This window comes from Onthophagus taurus, chromosome 1 (assembly GCF_036711975.1).
Source record: "Onthophagus taurus isolate NC chromosome 1, IU_Otau_3.0, whole genome shotgun sequence".
NCBI classification, from domain to species: Eukaryota; Metazoa; Arthropoda; class Insecta; order Coleoptera; family Scarabaeidae; genus Onthophagus; species Onthophagus taurus.
The window spans coordinates 6271472-6283646 of NC_091966.1; the positions used below are offsets into that span (position 1 = coordinate 6271472).

At 28.4% G+C, this 12175-nt stretch overlaps 1 protein-coding gene across 2 annotated transcripts in view; it reads left to right on the forward strand.

The window, feature by feature from the left end:
• Positions 1-3599: 3599 nt before the first annotated feature.
• The window catches only part of LOC111419312 (putative uncharacterized protein DDB_G0277255), a 53555-nt gene continuing 44979 nt past the window's right edge, over positions 3600-12175 (forward strand). Inside the window, exons 1-2 of one of the 2 annotated variants that reach the window (XM_023052087.2) lie at positions 3600-3731; positions 3909-4140. The gene's annotated coding sequence lies outside the window, so the exon portion shown is untranslated. Of the gene's footprint in view, positions 4141-12175 lie in introns of both variants that reach the window. The other variant, XM_023052086.2, reaches the window with a different exon arrangement.

The following is a 12175-nucleotide window of genomic DNA, read 5'->3' on the forward strand; positions in this document are numbered from 1 at the left end:
TTCGATGAGCAGAATCGAAGTAACTCTGTTATGCTTTTTGGATTAGTAACGTTTTAAGTGTATGACGAATCTTATTAAATGCACTAATAGCTGTTTGGTCTTATTTTGCAGAAATTTCAATTCAATTCCAATACAGTGTAAATTTCATAAAGTTGTGATAGTAGAAGAAGAGTTATTATTGTAAGACAAGAAACAAGAGAGAAAAAAATAAATGGACCAAAGAATTGGGCTTTGGTGGGATTAATAAGGATATAGTATTTTCAGAAAATTATCCTTCTACGTTATGGATAAGCCCCTGACTCGAAATTTAAACCTCAAATTTGCAAAATTTTGATGTTTTTGTGAAATAATTTTTATTATACATAGCTCGAAAACAAAAAATGTTGTGGATGAAATTAACACATCGCAATCTGAGTAACCAATAAAATTGAAGAAATTAACTCAAAAACCTTATATTCTTATTTTACTACTTATATTAGTCACTCTGTAAATAGATATAATTTTGAGTTTTTATTAACTTGAATAAGGTCGCATTAAATGATCTTTGAAGGCCGATTGTAACGTTATAACAACGTGATATGAAGCACACACCATTCGTGTATGTATATATTTTAAAAAATCAATCTGCGTCGCAACAAACAACTCGAAACCTTACGTAATTGACCAGGAAATGTTTAAAAAATTGCTTTTTCGTGACAAAAATTACAATTTCAATTATGTGTCATTTCGAAACACAATAAAGCAAAAAATAGTATCTACTATATTATTGTTTATAAATAATACCAAATTGTTGTGTATATCGATAAAAAATGTAAATGAAACTTTTTGAACAGGTAAATAAATAAATTATGTCGTTGAAAAAGTGTATATTTTAGCTGGTTTTTCCTCGTTGATGCATAAATATTTTTCATCGTAATGAGAAAAACTTTTTTATAAATTTAAAATGCAACCTTGCATCCGTTGAATGTAAATACCTTTAAGATTTGTGAAAGGAATTAACCGTTAATTAACTCTTTACGTTTACATTATTTTACATAGAGATCATTTTATACGCACTTCAACAACCTTTTTTTCCTTTTTCTCCTCGAAACAAAAAAAAAACTCCCATCTTTTTTTATTTGAATTACTTCATCAGCGATTCTATTCATCGTTTAAAAGAAAAAAAACTGATACTCGGAGATTTTATGCCATCATCTCTTCTCGTTTTATTGAGAGGGGCCTGAGCACGACCAATTGACCGAGTTCTCTTCTCCATAGCAGAGTCGTCGTTTGCTGGCTCGCACCGGCGACGGCGGCAGCAGCTTCCATCCTGTGTATAGCGTAGGTAGGCCAGTGGCAGTGGTCGATACTCTGGCCTACATTTCAGAGTTTAACTTGACCTGGGGCACACTGCGGCAGCATTGCGGACGTCCAGTGAAGCTGTACGGACCCATTGACACAATTCCTCAATGTTATCAATACGTGTCATTACTTATTGTTGAGAAAATAATACATCAATGTTAAAACATTTATTTATTTATCGATTAAAACAATAAAATTCTCATTTTGATGCTATAAAATTTGATTAAAATTAATTTTTAACCATATAAAATTGAAATATTTCGTTTTATTTTTACAAATCCATTTAAAATTATAATTTGATAAAAGAAATGAATTGGAAATGAAAAATCCTTTAAAATGAGTCCAAACACGATGGGTTTTGGATAAAAATTACGAAAGTTATTCGTTTATTTATAATTGACGATTTCAATTGTTTTTTTCATTTCTTAAAAAGTATTTAAAAATTGAATTATTTCGGAAATGTGGGTTGTAGGATATCAAATTAAAGCTCTCTAAACACAGATTAAGAAACAATAAAAATCCCAACTCAATTCATCTTAATTTGATTCTCAACTGTTTTTTTTTATTTCTTAAAAGTTGCAGAAAAAATTTCTTTTTATAAATTTGGGTTGTTGGGTATCAAATTAAAGCTCTTGAAACGTAGATTAAGAAATAACCGAAATACACCAACTTAATTAATCCTAAGATGATTGTCAATTGTTTTTTCATTTCTTAAAAATTGTTTAAAAATTAAATTATTTCGGAAATATAGGTTGTGGGGTATCAAATTAAAGCTCTCTAAACACAGATTAAGAAACAATAAAAATCCCAACTCAATTCATCCTAATTTGATTCTCAATTGTTTTTTTGTTATTTCTTAAAAGTTGTTGAATATTTTTGTTTGCTAAATATGGTTTGTTGGGTATCAAATTAAAGCTCCTTAAATGTAGATTAAGAAATAACCGAAATACGCCAACTTAATTAATCGCAAGATGATTGTCAATTGTTTTTTCATTTCTTAAAAGTTGTATAAGAATTAAATTATTTCGGAAATATAGGTTGTGGGATATCAAATTAAAGCTCTTTAAATGTAGATTACGAAATAATCAAAATCCCAACTAAATTCATCCTAATTTGATTCTCAATTGTTTTTTTGTTATTTCTTAAAAGTTGCTGAATATTTTTTTTGATAAATATGGGTTGTTGGGTATCAAATTAAAGCTCTTTAAATGTAGATTAAGAAATAACCGAAATACATCAACTTAATTAATCCCAAAATGATTGTCAATTGTTTTTTCATTTCTTAAAAATTGTTTAAAAATTAAATTATTTCGGAAATTATTCCGGTGTGGGGTATCAAATTGAAGCTTTTTAAACGTAGATTAAGGAATAATTAAAATTCCAACTTAATTCATCCTAACTTTATTCTCAATTGTTTTTTTTTATTTCTTAAAAGTTGTTTAAATTTTTTTTTATAACAGTATGGGTTGTTGGGTATCAAATTAAAGCTTTTTGAACGTAGATTAAGAAATAACCAAAATACACTAACATAATTAATCCCCGGATGATTCTCAATTGTTTTTTATTTCTTAAAATTTTTTTTTATATTTAATTAAGTCAGAAATATAGGTTGTGGGGTATCAAATTAAAGCTTTCTAATCGTAGATAAAGAAATAATCGAAATATTGTTTATTTATATATAATTATTGTTTTTTTATTTCTTAAAAATTATTTAAAATTTGTATTAATTCATGAATATAGGTTGTGGGGTATCAAATTAAAGCTCTTTAAACGCAGTTTAAGAAACAAAATCAATTCAGACCAATATGATTCTCAATTGTTTTTTTATTTCTTAAAAATTGCTAAAAAAAATTTTTTTTTTATAAATATGGGTTGTTTGGTATCAAACTAAAGCTTTTTAAACGTAGATTACGAAATAATCAAAATCCCAACTCAATTTATCCAAATTTGATTCCCAATTGGCTTTTTTTATTTCTTAAAATATTTTATTTCCAAAATATATCCCCCATATTTTCGAATTTTGTTTAGTATCAAATTAAAGCTCTTTGGACGTAGACCTCAACTTGATCGTCAATTGTGATTTTGCTTAGTTAATGGTTGTTTAAAAATCGTCTTTTTTCGTAATTTGAAACTCGTTTAGGACTCAACTACGACTTTACCTTGTAGAAGGTCATCCAAAAACGTTTTCTAAAAACTGATCGATAACAGAGGGTTACATACAGAGAGAACGTCGTTGTAGTGACGCAGAGCAGCGACGGCGTTGTGGAGGCCGAACCGTGGAGCACTCTTCGGCTCGGTCTTGTTTGGTTTCGTACGCGTTGTGTGTGGAGCTGCTCAACTCAGTTCGCGCCGAGACGTTGAACGGACTTAATCTAAAAAGAGAGAAGCATGTAAGACTCAGTTTTCATCATATTCGCGATCATCGTGATGATAAACTAACCAAAAAAACAACCTCAATCGTTATAATCATATTAATAAAAATTATTACAATTAATTATTGATAGTATATAAAAGAAAAATATTTTTTTAATTTATTAAAAATTCAAGTTACATAACGATTTTTGTAGGAACGAGTAAAATCGAAATCTTGTTATTTTTTTTTTTGCTGGAGGGGTTGGTGAATTCGTGAAAACGTGATTTTTGAGATGAGTTGAATACGTGTGGATGATGGAATTATTAAAATTAGAATAGAACTTAGTTGATATGGTGCAGTGCCAAAAAGTGTTGTTGTTATTTTCTTTGTGAGATTATCCGGAAAGATGTTGGTTTTGGATCGATTTGGAAAAGCGTAAAATTAAGGTGAGATTTTGTCGAACTTGAATCGTAAAATTTTTTTCTTCTACTTTAAGATTAGCTCACCTGTTGCAAATTTATCAATAGCTTATCTATTTATAAACGTTCTTAATATTATTATTCCTTTCATTTTCCATGCATTTTTTTAAAAATAAATTCGAAAGTTCTTGTGATTAAAATGGTATTGAATAATTTACAAAGTTATTCAAGCATATTTCTGGTTAATTTGCGTTCGGGGTAATTTAATTATTCATTATTTCGACCGAACAAATTTTAATATCTAAAATTCAATGAATTAAAATAATTTTTTTAATTAATTTATAATGAATCATAAATTCAAAATAAACCGGCAAACGAATATTTCTTAATTTAATTTTATTTTTATTATCAATTTGTAACAAATTATAACTGCAAAACCAATCGAGATTTTTTCAATCGAATTTCAATTTTCAAAACTTCAATTTGTCCTTAATTAATTTTCAAGAAATTATTTCTTAACTTAATCTTATTTGGGAGATATGATTTTTTAAATCCAACTCTAAAATGTCAATTTCACATCTTATAGTTTTATTATCAATCTTTGGCGAATCATAACTTCAAAACGAATCGAGATTTTTTTAATCGGTTTTTAGTTTTAAAAACTTCAATATTTAATTAATTATCTCAAAAGAAATAAAACATCATAATTTTAAAACTATTCGAGATTTTTTCAATCGGATTTCAACTTTCAAAACTTCAATTTGTCCTTAATCAACTTCCAATAAATTATTTCTTAACTTAGTCTTATTTGGGTGATATGACTTTTTTAATCCAACTCTAAAAAGTGAACTTCACATTTTAATATTATCATTATCAATCTTTGCCTAAATGTAACTTCAAAACGAATAGAAATTTATTCAATCGGTTTTTAGCTTTAAAAACTTCAATCTTTAATTAATCATCTCAAAAGAAATCATTTCTTAATTTCTATTTATTGGGATGATATCGTTTTTTATATCAAACTCTAAAATCAGGTTTTTTTGATTTTTACACTTTAATCATCATTAATTTCTAAGACATCATAACTTCAAAACTAATCGAGATTTTTTCAATCGGATTTCATTTTTCGAAGCTTCAATTTATCCTTAATTAACTTCCAAAAAATTATTTCTGAACTTAATCTTATTTGGGAGATATGATTTTTTGAATCCAACTCTAAAATGTCAATTTCACATTTTATAGTTTTATTACCAATCTTTGACGAATCATAACTTCAAAACGAATCGAGATTTTTTTAATCGGCTTTTAGTTTTGAAAACTTCAATTTTTAATTAATTATCTCAAAAGAAATCATTTCTTAATTTCCATTTATTGGGATGATATCGTTTTTTATAACCAACTCTAAAATTAGGATTTTTTGATTTTTACACTTTAATCATCATTAATTTTTAAGACATCGTAACTTAAAAACTATTCGAGATTTTTTCAATCGGATTTCATTTTTCGAAACTTCAATTTGTCCTTAATCAACTTCCAAAAAATTATTTCTTAACTTAATCTTATTTGGGAGATATGATTTTTTGAATCCACCTCTAAAAAGTCAACTTCACATTTTAATATTATCATTATCAATCTTTGACGAATCATAATTTCAAAACGAATTCAGATTTTTTTAATCGGTTTTTGGATTTGAAAACGTCAATCTTTAATTAATCATCTCAAAAGAAACCATTTCTTAATTTCTATTTATTGGGATGATATCGTTTTTTATATCCAACTCTAAAACTAAGATTTTTTGATTTTTACACTATAATCATCATTAATTTTCAAGACATCATAACTTCAAAACTAATCGAGATTTTTTCAATCGGATTTCATTTTTCGAAACTTCAATTTGTCCTTAATCAACTTCCAAAAAATTATTTCTTAACTTAATCTTATTTGGGAGATATGATTTTTTGAATCCACCTCTAAAAAGTCAACTTCACATTTTAATATTATCATTATCAATCTTTGACGAATCATAACTTCAAAACGAATTCAGATTTTTTTAATCGGTTTTTGGATTTGAAAACTTCAATCTTTAATTAATCATCTCAAAAGAAATCATTTCTTAATTTCCAATTATTGGGATGATATCGTTTTTTATATCAAACTCTAAAATAAGGGTTTTTTAATTTTTACACTTAAATCATCATTAATTTTAAAGACATCATAACTTCAAAACTAATCGAGATTTTTTCAATCGGATTTTATTTTTCGAAACATTAATTTGTCCTTAATCAACTTCCAAAAAATTATTTCTTAACTTAATCTTATTTGGGAGATATAATTTTTTGAATCCAACTCTAAAATGTCAACTCCACATTTTATAGTTTTATTACCAATCTTTGACGAATCATAACTTCTAAACGAATTGAGATTTTTTCAATCGGTTTTTAGCTTTAAAAACTTCAATCTTTAATTAATCATCTCAAAAGAAATCATTTCTTAATTTCAATTTATTGGGATGATATCGTTTTTTATATCAAACTCTAAAATCAGGATTTTTTGATTTTTACACTTTAATCATCATTAATTTTTAAGACATCATAACTTCAAAACTAATCGAGATTTTTTCAATCGAATTTCAATTTTCGAAGCTTCAATTTGTTCTTAATCAACTTCCAAAAAATTATTTCTTAACTTAATCTTATTTGGGAGATATAATTTTTTGAATCCAACTCTAAAATGTCAACTCCACATTTTATAGTTTTATTACCAATCTTTGACGAATCATAATTTCAAAACGAATCGAAATTTTTTCAATAGGTTTTTAGCTTTGAAAACTTCAATTTTTAATTAATCATCTCAAAAGAAATCATTTCTTAATTTCCATTTATTTGGACGATGTCGTTTTTATATCAAACTCTAAAATTAGATTTTTTTCATTTTTACACTTAAATCGTCAATAATTTTAAGGACATCATAACTTCAAAACTAATCGAGATTTTTTCAATCGGATTTCATTTTTCGAAACTTCAATTTGCTCTTAATCAACCCCCAAAAAATTATTTCTTAACTTAATGTTATATGGGAGATATGATTTTTTAAATTCTATTCTATTCTATTTGGCCAGCGGTCCATATCATTCCAATCACCCAGTTCCAAACCTTAAGTGGGATTCTCTTTTTACTCATTCGGCATAGATGTCCATACCATTTTAGTTGCTTTTCATTTATAGTGTCTATTATTGAGTTTTGTGTCGTGATTTTTCTTCATATTTCCTCATTTTCAAGTTGGTCCAGCATGGTTATGCCTTGTCTTTGTCTCTTATCTACACTTCTGACCCATATATCATTAATGGTTCTATAATGTCCTTAAAAATAGTTTCCACAGAATCATGCATTGAAAGCATCAGTTGTGAGTTCTCCTACCTCAACCTCTGTAACGTTATCCCTGTATAACGTTTTCACAGCCTGGATGTAAGTGCTGTTGATGCATCTATCAGGGCAATCCATAATTTTTTCCATAACGTTTTTCTCACATCTTCCCACTAATATCCTAGTTTTCAGGACTCTTCCATATAACCTTCCAAGAGTTGACGTTATATTTAACCCTCTGTAATTCCAGCACTCCTTCATATTTTCTTTCTTGTATATGGGATTATTAATAATTATTTTAACAATTTTGTTTTAACAATGTCAAACTGATAGATAAAGATTTCTTAATTTAATTTTAATTATCCATGATTTTTTAAGCGCAACAAGTTCTAATCTCCCAACAAATTTCTCGTTAATTTACATTCAAGATAATTTAAATATTCATTATCTCGAACGTACAAATACGCTCTATATTTTAGAAAGTCAACATGAAACAGAGAAAAATTCGAATCACTTTTTAAACAAATATTTAAATAATTTAAAATCCCAATAGACACAGTGAAAGTAAAAACGTTATATAAAATTAAACGTAAAACGAAAAACGTCGAAATGTACAATAATTATCGCCGGTAGCTCTCTCTAAATTAATGAGATTTTTGACTTTTCATTTCGAAAATTTTATAGCGGCGTTAACGCCATAAAAGCGTAACGATCGATAAAGATTCTTAATTCATTAATCCACATATTAAATAACGTTAAAGCGTTAAAACTCGCACAAAACAAAAAAAAATGTAATTTTCTCGTTTCTATATCTTGATTTTATTTATTTTTTATTTTATTTAACCACATTTAAGAGATGTTCTTTTAATTGCCCTCACTCTAAACGACACGTACAAGAACTTTAATTCGTTTTCTATTTGAGAAGGTTGGGTTCATAACGCGTCACGGGATCATAACATCACGACTTTTATAAGAAAAATGTATTGTAAAACTTAACAAAAAATTTTGTAAAAGAATAAAAATAAATAAGTTTCTTCATTGTTGTTAATATTAAAAGTACAATTATTCTTGAATAAGAACGATTTCATTTTTGGGTTATTATCAAGGTGAAGCTATACTTAGTCGTAAAAGGACATTTAGAAGATACTTGTTCTTGTGGATAGATTAGTATCTTGCTCACGAAAAGGATTCACAAGACCAGGAAATGGCGTCTTCGGTTCGCTTTGAATCGTTTTGTACCGGTGCTAATTTTAACTAAAACTAAGGGAAGAAGAAAGAGGAAACGAAGGAAGAGAGAAAAGAGGGTGGTGTTCACGGTAATTACGGATGATTTCGTAACGCGTGAAGCCCCTCTGTGTGCTGTGCTCTCTTTGGGTCTCCTCTAAGGTGGTGGGCGTGAAGGTTCCATCACGATTTTCGTGATCCTCAACGCCGCTTCCTCTTCAATTCCGTTTCCTTCTGGCGATTATACAATTTTAAATAAATTTTTTCTTTAAAAATCAACATTAACCATTTTTCCAGGAATGATTTCAACTCGAAAGATTTTATTTCGCTTCAGATAATTAGTGGTTATAACATTAAGACCAGAAAATGATATAGGGAGCGGAAACAACGAGAATAACAAGAAAATGAAGAGTTTTTCTCGGCGGTATTAACCTACAATTTGATTTCCTCCCATTTCCACGGATATTATTATTATTCTACGGCTATAAGGAAATCCTTTTTTTTGTATCAATGTTGGTTTTTCTTTAAAAACTTTATAAAGTGTGTTTAGTTTTTAGATCGCGCTTATAATAAATTAACCATCGAAGGTCTTCATTATGCAGAGGAAGCAGTAACAATAGCTTAATATTTAGAGACGAAGACGGGAAATAACCTGATTGGGAATTTGTTAAATGAGAATCTGTTAAATGAGAATCTCCCATGATGATGAAGAGAAGCAACTCTCGCGCGATAAGTTTCTGAGGCATCTAAAACAGGAAGAAGGTACTAGCTACGTTCAGAAATTAACTTCCTCTTCGACGCGACGCGGAATGAAAAAGATCGCGAAAAATACGTTCACATCATTAATCATAATTGCGTATCAAAATTATTTTTAAATTAAATTTTCTTCGATTTTTTTTAACATTTCTATTAAATTTGTTTTTGTAATATTATGCGTTGACCTACTTATTGTTCGAATTTTATTTCAGTTGACTAATTGCCGCCAATTTACTTAACAACCGTTTTTAAATGATGACGGTTTCAATTTTTTTACAGTAAAGTTGTTCGGTTGAATCGAGTTGTAATTGGGTTTTAGATTTCACGCTTGTTTTAACGATAAATTAGAAGAATAAGAATATAGGGAGTTTCAAAAGCAAATTTGTTAATAAAAAATTCCGTTGAAATTATAAGTAATTAAAGATGATTGTCTCCAATTTCTATGTCGACTCATGTGATTTTGGCTCAACTGGCAGCTCAACTGAAAAATCAGGGTAAACTACACTGTCACAGATGCAGAAGTATTAAAATATGACAAAATCTGTATCTGGCATAGATTAGCAGAGAAGGACTCGAGCTCTATAGTATATAAAACGGAATGTGTATCGTTTTGCCAACTTCCATGTGGTTCAATGGGCCATAAGTCAACGCAGAATTCAGGTTGATACTTAAGTTTCTGCTGGAAAAGCTTCTTCATGTAATTTTCTTAGAGGAGATCTAGAATTAAGCATATTAATTTACGTTTTTATTCAGGACATCATAACACTATGATCGGTTAGAAATCATTTCCAGATTATTGTTAAAGTGTTCGATGGTGCTACAAAAATCTGCAATGCTTGTATGCAAGGAGGCTACAGCTCTATGGATTGAAAGGAAAATAATGAGGAGATTGTAATCAATCATATTAAAATCAGCTTCTAATCATCTATCAATACTCGATACGTCATCTGATCAGAGTGAATGTGATATAATATTTGCGGATTCTTGACTGATAAGGATCGAAAGAGATACCACGAGAGCTGCTTGATGATCAAGCTGAAATTTGTACTTATTTCAGTAGGAAATCATAACAATTAAAAAATATACCAACAATTTATCTCCACGATTGTTTATGCACTATGTATAACTCTACGAGGGATGCTCTGAATGAGATGATCAATAATATCTAATGGAATCTAATCACAGCCTTGCTGTAGTAGATGACGACAAAGTTCCTGCAAAGTATTTGCTGCTTGTGGTAAACGTCTTATACATACATATAGAAACCATATAAAATATATATAAAATCGAACGAATTGTAACATTTTGTTCCACTAACATGAAGTGGCCTGCGGCCGAGACGCTACATCAAACCTATATCGATGTGAAACTACGCAATTTTCAAGAATATATATCAGTGGTGTCCATAACTTCGATCGCGATCGGCTGGTCGATCACGAAGCCATTTTGAGTCGATCGCCAACAAAATCATGAATCTGAAATAATAATAATAATAAAATATATTTGGGCCTCAGGGCCAAAAAAGGAAGGTTAGTTTGAAAATGTAAAACATGATCTTAAACCCTTCGATATTTATATGAAATGTCGATCTTGGTCAAAAATTAGTGGACACCACTGATATACATCATAATTAGTAGTGGTGGAACGGATATTCGGTATCCCGGTATTAATAAGTATTCCCAAAGTGTTAATAAAAGTGTCTTCTTTCCAATGAACCAACCCGTTTTGAAAAATAATATTTAGTTTTTGAGAAAACAATATTTGAAGTTTTGATAAAATTTTCGATATTGGAATTTTCATCGATAGTTTTCAAAATTCGCTATAAAATTAATTTCTTGAAGGATCCTTGTGCAAATATCACCAATTATTAATTAAAGTATCCTCTTTTCAATGCAACAAACCGTTTTGAAAAATCACTTTCAGTTCTTGAGAAATACATTTTTGAAATGATCGACAATTTTGTTCGAATTTTGCAATTTTCGCCGATTAAGTTTTAAAAATTCGTATAAAATCCATTTCTTGGAATATAAGTATGAAAATTTCCCAAAGTGTTAATAAAAGTATCCTCTTTCCAATGAACCAACCCCTTTTGAAAAATAACTTTTAGTTTTTGAGAAAACACTATTTGAAGTTTTGATCAAATTTTCGATATTGCAATTTTCATCGATTGTTTTCAAAATTCGCTATAAAATTAATTTCTTGAAAGATGCTTGTGTAAATATCACCAATTATTAATTAAAGTATCCTCTTTTTAATACAAAAATCCGTTTTGAAAAATCTCTTTCAATTCTTGAAAAATACATTTATGAAATGATCGACAATTTTTTCGAACTTTTCAATTTTCGCCGATTAAATTTTAAAAATTCGTATAAAATCCATTTCTTGGAATATAAGTATGAATATCTCTCAAAGTGTTAATAAAAGTGTCTTCTTTCCAATGAACCAACCCGTTTTGAAAAATAACTTTTAGTTTTTTAGAAAACAATATTTGAAGATTTGATAAAATTTTCGATGTTGCAATTTTCATCGATAACGTTTAAAATTTGCTATAAAATTAATTTCTTGCAGGATCCTTGTGGAAATATCACCAATTATTAATTAAAGTATCCTCTTTTTAATGCAAAAAGCCGTTTTGAAAAATCACTTTCAGTTCTTGAAAAATACATTTTTGAAATGATCCACAATTTTTTCGAATTTTGCAATTTTCGCCGATTAAGTTT